Consider the following 12,837-nt stretch of genomic DNA (forward strand, 5'->3'; position numbering starts at 1 on the left):
ACCCGTGTCTCATCCACTGCAATACACTCACGCTCCATTCTTTCATGACCGCTGCCCTGAACCCTATATCATTAGATCGTTTTCACCTCCAAAAATCATTTACTCTGTTTCGTGTCATATATGTGGGATTCATTAAGGCCTTCCTACGATGAGTCACTTCTTATCGACATCAACTCATTATCCAAGAAGTCGACTTAGGAACAACCCTTTCAGTACTTTGAAGCTTGCATGCCTCAATGACAAGTTTCTCACTTCCGGCGACAGGTTTACATCAATGGCCTTCGACCGAAAGATTTTGTGTGGTATTCAACACCAAGTCCCTTTTCACACCATGCAAATTGTACTGTAGTACCTTGAGGGTCATCATCATTATCGGTGATTCCTCTCACACATGTTAACAACTTACATCATTGGTTGGTAATCAGATGATGTCTTTCCATGTTCGACTCCAGAACATCTTTCACATGGATCGACTTGTACTCCGAGTGAAGATTGGATGAGTTTGAAGACCCTGTATCTAGTTTCATCCATCTGAGCTGTGATATATTCATGAAAATAAAGACATCAAATGTACATTGTTGCTGCACAGATGATCATCCGAATCAAAGCATGATGACTCTATCAGAATCATCAGTCTGCCACAGACGGTTGTCTGTCTCATGTACATGAAAATGAATTTATAAGCTAAGCATGGGAATGCCTACCTCAGCTATATCATGAAAAATATTATGAAGATAATGTATTGGTATTGTATCTTATTACAGGTCGCCTTCTAGCTCAAAAAAACTTCGGATCCTCATGATAAAGCATTTCACCCGACATCAAAAGGTTAACAACTTCATGTTTTAGGGGGCAACTATTATAGACATTTTTGGGCACTGCAACCCCAATCATACATGTCCATAAACCAAGGGACCATAAGTCCCTAAAAGTGTTGTTTCATACCCTAAAGGAACAAGGTCATCTGATTATATCATCTCCCAAAAATTCTCCATAGAAAACTGCTCAGAACCGGTCAAAGCTGGACCATACAAACTACCCAGTGCAAAGGGTGCGATGCATCCTACTTGCTCAGTGAAAAAGGGTTTGATGCATACTGAAAATCGCTTCTGTAGGGTGTGATGGACGAGAGTATACAAATGGTAGAGACAATTTACAAGGTGGATCATCATGGAACCTTCCAGAAACTTCTCATGTGACACTTGCCTCTCTGAATTCGCCTAGGGATGAGTAAGAGATCATCAATCTCCAAGTGGAATCAAGAACTATCAGAGAGAGGACACTAATAAAAATCCCAGAAGCTGACTCACCCCCCTACAATCATCTATATATGGATCCCCCATCCTAGAGATCCAGAGGCTGGAATATTGTATCTTGTAAGGAAGCGCTGTTGGTTTCTTGGTGGATTATCATAGTGTTTAGTGATCTAATCTTTTCATGAGGTGAAAGAAGGGCTTTCATGCTGGACGATGACACTGGGTCAGAACAATTGGTTGTAATCCTCTTTGCTATTCTTGATATTAGTAAATCTATTCAAGTTTTCCTCCACATTCTTGTACGTTTGATGATATATGCATTTGTGTGGTCAATATATATCTGGTCCTATATTGTTTATGATTGTAGATCTTTGTTCTTCGATAGTATTATGCTGCTTTGATTCCACATGTGCTCTTTGAAGCTGGGTAGACAAAGGAGAAGAGGAAAGGATCTGTTAGAAGGGAGAGGAACCGAGCAAGGAACCAAGCACAAGACTAAGGTTGGTGTCCTTCATTCCCCTCTTATCTACTTCTCATAAAGGAAAACGAAAGTAGTTCTAGTTTATTTGTTTCTAAGATAACTACCAATCTTAGTGGGACTAGCAGCTCCGAGTGGACACTAGATTTCCTGATAACACATGGGCCCCTGTAGCTGAGTGCACATGGAAAAGAAATATGTGCTTGAAAAATTATACTTAATAAAGATAGTTTTGAGCCAATCTTCATGCATCTGTGTATTATTTTTTATTTCTAAAAGTATCTATGATTTAATGCTTATCGAGTGCGTGAAATTAGTAGATCAGTAATAATTATGCATGTTATGAATGATTAAAAACCTTCACGGAGATCTAGAAGTTGTTTAAGTGAATTTATAGTAATTGTCTATTCGTAAGGGTTAAGGGTTTGCAAAGGTATGCCTACACCCTAGCAATATAGAAAACTATCACAAAAACCTCTGGATGTAGAAACCTAGTTTTGTCATCCCCCAATACTAGTTCAGGTGAGACTACAGCCTATGCTACGTAGGTTGTTGATGAAACAGCCAACAGTTATGGTTTTGTTGGTTGGCGTAGATAGCACTAAACCTAGGTTAGGCCCCATAATGTGAACAAATGATTCTATTGTTGGGACCATGATTTTTATGAGGAATGTGATGTCGAATAATTGGTTCCCTATGAAGAAAGAAATCAAAAAGTGGATCAATCGGAAGCTGGATGCATTTTTAGCTCAAGAGAACAGAAACCCACCATTATCAAAGGAATAATGGCTGAATAGATACCTATACATAGATGAGATTGAAGCCTTATTATGTTTCTTTCCTTGCAAGTTGCATGAGTGGCTATCCAAACTTGTGGATAGCCAGGGTATGTGGAAGCTTGATGACCCTATTTTGTGGACCCCAAAATTGATGAAGTGCTTGGCAGTGTTAGAAAATAACATCACACGGGTTGTTGATCAGTGGATTAATAGTATATTAGGAGTATTCATCACTGAACTCATGACCAAAATGACCATCAGCTATAGTGAAGTAGAGTGCAGGTTCTTCAAAGGACCAAGAGGTAAGTACTTAAAATCCCTTAAAACTTGGATTAAGATGTTGTGTGAAAAGTGCATTATACCATTACATTGATGTTTGGGACTATGCAAAGCAGAAAACCCTTTAGAAGGAACGCAGAATCAGGCTTTGAATACAGTCTGCTGTAAGGATCTTCTCATAGCGACAACGAAGGAATTATTGCAAGAACACAATGGAGTGTGCTGCAGATAGTAAGCCAGGGTATTTCGGGATACCCCATCCATCCACTCCACTACCATCTCCACCTCTGCCACATACACCTACACCTCCACCTCCACCTCCACCTTTGCATCAACCTTTCAACATGGTGAACACGATGAAGATGCCAATCTTTAAAGGGGTGGGATGTGAGGACCCCAAGCAATTATGGTTCATCGTGGATGCTTTGTGGAAGGCACAATATATCACTAATGATAATATGAAGAAAGCATTGCTGGTCATAACGCTATAATATAGGTCATTGACTTGGTATATCAAGATATGTATGGATAAACTCCGCGCAATGATGGTGGAGACTCAGCAGGAAATGAACAATGAATTTTAAAAACCTAAGTCTCAAACACTATCTGTAATAGAGTTAAAGGAAATACAAAAATGGGTAAATGAGTTTGCATGGGACTTAAATTAGAGGCTAAAATGCTGAATTCAGAAGGCTAATATGAAAATCACAAATTATCAAAAAAGAGACCGGTACGTTGCTTCGCTATTGTCTCATCTAATATTTCCATTATCACAACAGAAAATAGGAATGCAAGTAGAATTTGTGGAGATCAAGATAAGGTTGGAAGCGTCATGAGTGTAGGACATGAATGTTGGAGTACAGCAGATTTAGGCATAGCTGGAAAGCCTGCACATGGAGTTATAGAGCTTTAAAACAAGAAAGGAAGTTCAGTCAAAGGTGCACATGGAAGTTTGGTGCATAAAATGTAAATATAAGGGACATGATAAGGATCATTTTCCTATTTATCAAAATTACCTGATTGGAGGAGGTCTTGTTCCTTTCAAGCTTAAGAACATTGTGGGACTGAGCGCAGGAGTACCCTTATGGTGCGTTATCTTCCAGATAGCTGGGAAGCATGCAACTAACCATTGTCACCTCTTGCAAAAGTTTGTATAGAATCTGAAAAAGTTGTTTTGTACCTTCTATAAATTAGTTGTGCATGATGAGTGAAACTCCCAAAGCTAAGAATTAATGATGGAGAAAACCCCTACATATCAGATGCAGGAAGAAAATCAGCCTCAGGATCAGGGCATAGGTGTAGCGCAGGGAGGATTCTAGAGCTGCAAAAGAGGAAGAGGAGGAGGGGCTGGAATAGGTCGTGGAAGAGTTATTTTCTACAATTATGGAGAAGTAGGACATTTCGCATGTGACTCTCAAAACCCAATGCATCCATCCTATTAGTATTACAGATAATTTGACCATGTGATAGAGGATTTCCCGATGCTGATAGCCAAGATGTAGGAGAAAAAGACTCTTCCAAGCATGAAAAATATACAGCTGATGAATGTGGAGCCTTGCCAAGAGGACCATAGCATCAATATCATGACACAAAGTGGTATTTCCATGGGAGAAGATAAAGGAAATCGACCTGAACCTGAGGGATGGGTGTGCAAGGCTATCGAAAAATAGGTTTGATTTGATCTCAGCAAGGTTAAAGATATTTTTATGGAAGCCAAGAAGAAATTTGTTGAGGCTTCTATGTCAGGAAGTCAGGGAAACTCGATTGAAAATCAGGAAGCGCAGGATGTGGATCCATCACTATTGGATACTTTTCGAAAAACCTGTATGAATCTATTACGGGACAAGAAGGCAGTGGAAGGGTTCTAGGAGCTAATTGAAAATTGTACAGGAAAAGTCAAGATTCCTTCTAAACAACATGTTGTGAAGAAAGTGGGTAAACATAAGAAGAGGATAGAGCACGAAATGAGGATTACTATGTAGATTGGAGAGCACGAGATTGATTAGGTCATCATGGATCTAGGATCTGATGCAAACGTATTTCCAAAGAAAACATGGTAAAGGATGAAGAGACTTGTGCTACAATGGTCTCCTATACATCTATGCATGTCCAATCAACAAGAGATCATTATGGGGTAATAATAGAAATTGAGGGATTAAGTGCTCTAGGTGACTTTGAATTAATTGAAATAGTGGATGAAAATAATCCTTATCCCGTGTGTTGGCTTGTTGTGGCCTGACCCAGGTTCGGAGTTAAGTAGCCAAACAAATCATTGTACTACTATCCATTTCGGCAACAATCCGCGGAGCGTGGACTGAGGTCTCACCCAAAGTAGTATGGGAGGGTGCTAGAACCAGGTTTCTGCACCCTTGAGATGTCTGAGAGGCTTGGCTAGTCCTTTGTTTGTTCCTGTGTGCAGGTGGCTTCATGCACCTTTCGTTCCTCGCGGCCTAATACCCTGCCTTCGTGCAACACTAACTAGGGGCTATGCCACGCTTTGTGCTATTACTCGAGATCTTATTTATCTTCCAGTATTAATTAAGCACCTTCGCCTACTTAAATGTCTTAAGGTATACTTAACAATGCAAAACATTATATAGGTTCACGCAGTAAAGAAACAATATACTTGCAAATTAGATCCAATCATGCATTAAACCAGGAAAAGATACACAGAATTATAGCAAAACTTCTCTTTATTGATTCTGCCAATGGTTATAGACTCAACTTGCCTTGCACACTCAGCTGCAAGGGTCCACGCACTCAGCTGCAGACTACTAGGCCTCTGCACACTCAGCTGCGGAGCCTTCTCCTACTCTACAACCCACAGACTCACTTTACACTTTGACTCAATCACTTCAACTTATCATCCTTCTATTCGTTTACTTTTTCATTTCTTCTTCTATACTTAGAGCCTTGCTCTATTTATACAATCCCATGGTTTGCGAACCATGGGTAGGTATATCTAGCCCACATTACATTACAAAAACTAGGGTGGACAACCTTGTGATTCTATTATACTTTCGCACCCTGCACCCACAGTTCGTGGAGCTTTTACAACAAGATTCGGTCAAAACTTGGGCTTTAAGCCCCAAAACATGCCCTGGGGGGGATTCCATGTCCAACAGGTCCCCAACACAAACATCGTGACTAACCCTCGAGTCACTCTGTTCGTTCGGAGATCTTTGCGTAGAGTCCCTCCAACTATTCTCGAACTATCGCAAGGTCAGCAGCACACTGAGCTACTGCTTACTGGATCTCCTGGATACATTGTTCCGAGACCTTTGTGTCATAACTCCTTCTCTACATCTATGCTGGTATACCCTACATTTGTTTATATTATCGTGCCTTTGTCTGCATCCTTGGATTGCAAAGATTTTACTTCTACTAGTTAGTCAAATAGTTAGGCCACCCGTGTAGGGATTTAAGTAGCTTACATTCACTTTACCTAGGAAAGGCTCTTCATTTAGTTTGAATAGCTGTATTTCACCTCCATCTGTGACCTCCTTAACAACGTATGGTCCCATCCAATGCATTCCGAACTTTCCCGCGAATTTATCAAACTTACTGTCATATAGCAGCACTAAATCATTTACCTTGAAGGTGCATGACTTAATATGGTGATCATGCCAGGCCTTCTCATGCTGCTTTTGTGCTTGTTGATGAAATCCAGCCAGGAATTATTTCTCCTCGACTTCTTCCAATTGCGTGAGTCTTTCTTCCAGAGCTTCATGGTCCGTCATACCTGTGAGCACTACTATGCATAGACTGGGTACAATATAATCCATTGGCATGACATCTTCCATGCCACAAACTAACTGGAAAGGTGTCTGTCCCATTAGTTTCTTACATGTTGTCCTATAAGCCCATAGTGCTGCAGCTACGCTTAGGTCCCAATCGCTCTGTTGCGCATTGCATACTTTGGTTAGTGTAGTCTCTAGTATTTTGTTGAATGCTTCTGCTATCCCATTGGCTTGTGGATGATACGATGTGATTTTCTGATGATACACCTGGAACTCTTCTGTTAGCACGTTGATGGTTTTGTTCAGGAAATGTGTACCATGACCACTCATTAAGATTTTTAGAAACCAAATTGAGTTAACACGTGCTCAAACAAAAACTTTGCAGTCGTGGCAGCCATGTAGTGTTTAACTGGCTGATCTTCTGCCTAATGAATCAGGTACTCCATCGCGGTGATGATGTATCATGCGCTCGTTTTTCCCTAAGGTTTGATAGGTCCTATAAAGTTGATTGCCCACTTTACGGAGGGCCGCAACATCATTTATGGATTCAAAGGCATCTCATTCCTCCATGATGGTTTACATGTCCTTTAATAGATATCACAGGCCTTACATTGTCGTTTTGAATCCTGGTGAAGGGTTGGCCACCACAAGCCTGCGTGAAGAATCTTTTGCGTGGTTGTTCATCTTGCATAGTGTCCTGCTGCAGCACCCCTATGTGATTTCTTGAGGATCTGACTTCGTTCAAATTTAGGTACGTACCTTTGCAGTATCTCATCATTTCCCATTTTGTATAGGTGCCCCGCGATGACAGAAAAATCAGTCACGTCCACCACAAGTTCCTTCTTCTACTGGACGGAGTATTCCTTCAGCGCAGTCCTTGTTCTCATAAAGTGGATTATATCTTCAAAGTGTTTGTCTGTGACATGCACACCAAAGAGCTGTGCATTAGGTAATCCTTCCTCCAAACTAGTAGGTTCCTTGCTCATCTCAATACGTGACAAGTGATCCAGTCCTGCGTTCAGGCATCCAGGCATTAGCATGACCTCAAAGTCATATTCTTGAAAAAATAAGAACCACCTACATATGTGCCCCCCCAACACAGGCTTATTGACCAATTATTTGAGCACGGAATGGTTTGTATACATCTTGAAATGTTTTCCTAGCAAATAATGCCGGTATTTTTGGAGCACATACACCATAGCCAACCCCTCGTGCTCAGTTGTGGAATAGTTTTTTTCACTCTGGACAACTTGCAACTTGCAAATGCAATAGGGTGATCCAAGCCCTCTACACCCTCTTGTGTTAGCACATCTCCTGGTGCTATATGTGACACCTCAACATGGACATCAAACTCCACATCCCATTTTTGGAAGACCAGGATTGGGGCGGAGGCTAGTTTCTCTTTTAGCACATCTAGGTTTTCCATGCAACCATCATTTCAATAGCATGCGACATCCTTTTTCAATAGTTTCTCCATTGGTGCGGTGATCTGGGCATAACTTTTGATGAAATTCTTGTAGTACCTTGTATGCCCCAAGGTAGTGCACAACTGTTTAACAATTTGTGGTGCTTCCAAATTCATAATTACTGCAATCTTCATGGGGTCTACATTTGTCCCTGTTTGCAGACCACATTTTCCAACAAGTTCCCAAAGGGAACAAGGAATGTACACTTTTTAAGGTTCAGCATGATTTGGTGTCATCGGCAAGTATCCAGCATCAAGCATAATCTTGCTACGTGGTGCTTAACGAATCCAAATATAGTCCAATCATTCAAATAGACCTCCAAGAATTTGTGGATATATTCTTTGAATGTGGCAATAACTTTGCATGAAAATATGGCTGGCGCATTCTTTAACCCAAATGGCATGATTTTGTATTGAAATCAGCCCCACTTAGTCATGAAGGTGGGCTTGCTCTTGTCTTCGTGATTTTGATTTGGTGGTACCCTAAGAACCCATCAGTGAAAGAATATACTTCTTTCCTGCCAACATTTTCCAATACTTGATCTGTGAATGGGGTCAAAAATGGGCATGCACATAGGCATCATTCAATTTCTGTGGTCCACGCATATTCTTATCTCACTATTCTACTTCTTCTCTTGCACTACCATAGGGCTTACCTAGTCGGATTCTTCCACCAGCTCAATAATTCCATCTGTGAGCATTTTGTCTAATTCTATGGGAACCTTTTCCTTGTACTTTAGATTCAAGTGGTAAGGCCTCTACTTAACCATCTTCACGTCGAGTTTTAGGGTGATCTTCATCATCCCTAAATCGCCAACGATCCCCTTTAAGTCTGTGATCTTGGTCAGGAATAAGTCTTGGTACTCACGGAGTAACTTAGCAACCTTATTCACTGTGGCATCATCCTAGTAGTCACCAAGCGTTGCATACTTTGTTTTGGTCTCTGTACCAATGTTCACCTACTTAATTTCTACTGGTGCGGTAATGTCAAGGTCTTCAATCAATGGTCCTTGAACCTAGCGATAGCCTTTAGTTTCTGGAATGTTAACTTTTCACGGATCTTCATCGTCTTCTTTAATGTTTATGTTGTAACACTCTAGTGCGCAGCTCAGCTGGGTCACCCATTCAGGTTGAAGCACTTCCATTGGTTCCTGGGGTATTATAAAGATAACTTCTTTTACTGCTTGTATTGCATCATCAAAAGTATCCCACCAATGATCCTCAAACGTGAAGGTTAACAAGAATCCTTCGCGCAGGATATCCCATTCATTCATGCCATGGTGAAGCTCCATTTCTATATACCAATTCGTAGGTATAATATCCAGGGTATGATAGAACATGCGCACCCACTCGGGTTGTGGCTCCTCCCCATAGACCTTTGCCCATTTTGTGAGGTGTACACATGGATCATCCCCTATGTCATATTTGTTTTTTAAACGCATCTGAGGCTTCCCAAAACGTATGCGCATCATCCTTTTGCATTCACACACATCCTAAAAAATTCTTTGGTGCATCCCCCACCATCTTATGGCCATAGCTCGCAGTACCAATTTTAGAGCGTCAAAATATTGCTGTTCTGGTACTTCTTTTTCAAAATTGTTTAGGAAGCCATCGACCTCACTCAACCCATCATACATAGGTAAATATATTACCTTTGTTGCCACGCAGCACAACGACCTTGTCATCATGTTACAGTTGAGCATGGTTACCTTGTGTAACCAGTTCTACCATCTTTCTATCTCCTCATCAAAATCTAATGTGCAGGAGCTTTCACGCTCCCAAGAGATTCGACCATTCGCAGTTGGATTTACCCAATATTGCTCCCATGCGGTTATCTTGTAGATGTACTCCAGATTTTCGTCGCTGTCATAGTCACGCGCTAGCTCTGTGTAGTACAATCCTTCTACAATGTCTAAAGGTACCATTACTCGTAGAGACTTTTTCTCAAAGATAATTTTACGATTTTTTAGATTTATCGCTCCATTCATGTCTGTGGCCCAATCTATTCCCAATAACGCGGGGTAGAAATTGCTGTCATCAAAAATCTCTATTACATCAAAATTTTCTAGCATGCTTGCTCGTTTGATGTCTATTGCGATTCCTTGCAACCTCCCCATAGGTAGGATCTTTTGCTGGTTAACCATTCATAGTTAGATAGGAGACCATTACAGCACATGCCTGCCCATGTGCTCCCATGTCAGCTTTGGCAGGATGTTCACATTTGATCCTAGATCCAGAATCACTTGGTCCATCTCATATTCCCCAATCTGCACAGTCAATCTCATCTCCCTTCTTGTTTGCATTGTGTGCTTCTCGAGCTTCCAGACCACATGTGATTCTCTTAGTGCAGTCCGAGTGCATCTAGTTATGAGTTCTTGCATCCCCTTTATAATCTTGCTATCATGCAGTAGCTTCATGCATGTCTCCAAGAATGTAGTGAGCATCGATGGGTCCATTTCCGGCTCCAATCTATCTTTACTTCTTGAAGTGGAGGCATCTGTGAAGCTCCTCTTAGCTTGCATGAAGGTATCCTTAGCAGACTCCAAATCAAATTCTGGTTCCTTCATTGGGGCCTTATGAACCCAAGTACTTTCTTCAGGCTGCTTTCTTTTGTCATCCCCTGTCGTAATACCAGTCTAGAGCACGATATTTACACTAGGGTCTTCCTTGCGTGGCTTAGACCTCATCATTTGTAGGTTCTAAGTCGGGGGAGGTTATAGTGCTCCTTTATCGCGCAACCTCGCTATCAGTGTTGGACAGTCCTTTGTCTCATGATCAAACAATGTACAATAAAACCATGATGGCCGCGATGCATTTGTACAATCATGGGCATAATGTCCTGGCCCTCTGCAATTGTAACATATTAGCTGTCTGCGACCTCTTCCTGGTCCCACTCTACCTTGGCCTCATCTGCGCCCCTAAAATCTAGTGTGCATCATTCTTCTGTTTTGATCAAGGGCTCGTGTTTTGGCCTAAACTTTGTAGGTAGGAGTTTGATACATCATCAGTTCATAACTTTTCGTTGTGTGTTCATCATGTCCTATTGAACTACAGAAATTACAGAATAGCTGCTATGAATTATGCATATTCTTCTGTAATAGATGGTAGTTATCTGTAGCATTCTTTCCTCCTATGTGAAAAATCGTGCACCATAACATAGGTGCCACACTTGGTCCTACTTGTGCCTCCAGCCTTAGTGGAATTGGCCCTCCTCCGGCCAGGTAATTCATGAACACTGGGTAGTGGTCCTTGTCGTGCCCCTGGCCCTTGCATTTTACATACCATACTTCGTTGTGCACTTTTGGGCAAGTTGTCCTGTCTTGTTTCAAACTCTGTATCTCAAGGCACATATTTTTCAACTTTGCGTGAATCTACTGAACTCCCAGGTTAAGATCTTGTATCAGAGTCTTGTGTAATCTAATCGTGACCTCCAAAGCCTCAGCCTAAGTGGTTAGGCTTTGTTGCGACAACACATTTGAGTGAATGCAAGAATTAAGCCAATACAGAGAAAAAACAAGAAAAATAGTAAAATTTTTGGAGGGGCCTTTTATTTTTTTGACAACAATGAAGGGAGTAGGTTGGCATCTCAACATTAGAGACTAACTAGGTGAACCATTTTTGTCTGCTTGAAATCACAAAATAAAGGAATAAAATTTAGATGCAATATAATCATGTATAAAATGCTAAAAAATAAATTTCTTTCATTTCAAACTATTAAAAATTATAAGGGTCCATTCACTCTTTAAATATAAAGGAATTAGATATACATAAACTAAACTAAAAACCTATTGGATTTTTATATCTAGAAGAAGCCTTATAGATTGTAGAAGTTGGTTAAGTCATGACTTTTAATATGACATTTGGAGCTACTGCTTCTAGTAGGCGCCCAAAGCCTCAGTTGGGTCACCTTTTAACCCAATGATTTAGCAATGTCCCATCTATTATATATAGATACATAGCTTTATTTAATAAGTTTGTTAAAGATTGGTTGAAGGTAACTATCCTAGATTGGTAACCAGACAGTGACAGTGCCATTCATATGGACTAATGGAAGTGAACGAGCTAGTTCATGATGATAACCCTTGTCATTTAGTTTTCTAACTAGAGGCCATTACCATGGCTTGGTGACCATAAATGGTAATGTCACTTCCATTAATACTCATGATCATGGTAGTCCAACTCGTAATGAGACCTCTTATCCCTCAATTAATTCTTTAGTAACATCAATAAATTATTTTACTTGTATTTTAATCCTTTTATATTTTTGAATTACACTTCGATAAATATTAATCCTTAATGTATTACATAATAGATGTGGAGGTAAATCTCCTCCTTAAGAGTAAGGGATGGCAGGAAAAGTTTAAATTACCAACCTAATAATAATGTTGTTACTAAAATAATTTGTTTATTGATTATTAGGATTCTTCTAAAATGAAATGGGCTTAGATAGTTTCTGCAATGAAGAACAAATTTAAAAATAGTTTAAGCAAGATATATGTTTATTTAAACAAAACTAGAAGAATTTATTTATCAATCAACGCATGAGTCAAAAATCATACGATAAAGTTTTTCCTTAAAAAATAATTACGTGCAGGAAAATTTTGTTGTAGAATGGAAAGAAAAAAATAATATTTAGAAAATAATCAAATAAAAGGCCCAAACTCAAACATAGAAAACAAAATAAAATTAGAGAGCAACAATGAAAATACATACAAAAATATATACATAAGTTTCCCAATCGAGATCATGAAAAATATATCTTTAGAAGTTTCCCATTGAGTGGTAGGGACTCAGGTTGATCCTCCAAAGTCTACAATAAAAAAGTGTTGGGTCCAATATA

Source organism: Pinus tabuliformis, chromosome 2_1, assembly GCF_031772625.1.
Source record: "Pinus tabuliformis cultivar Carrire ecotype Pingquan chromosome 2_1, CPIR1, whole genome shotgun sequence".
NCBI lineage: Eukaryota > Viridiplantae > Streptophyta > Pinopsida > Pinales > Pinaceae > Pinus > Pinus tabuliformis.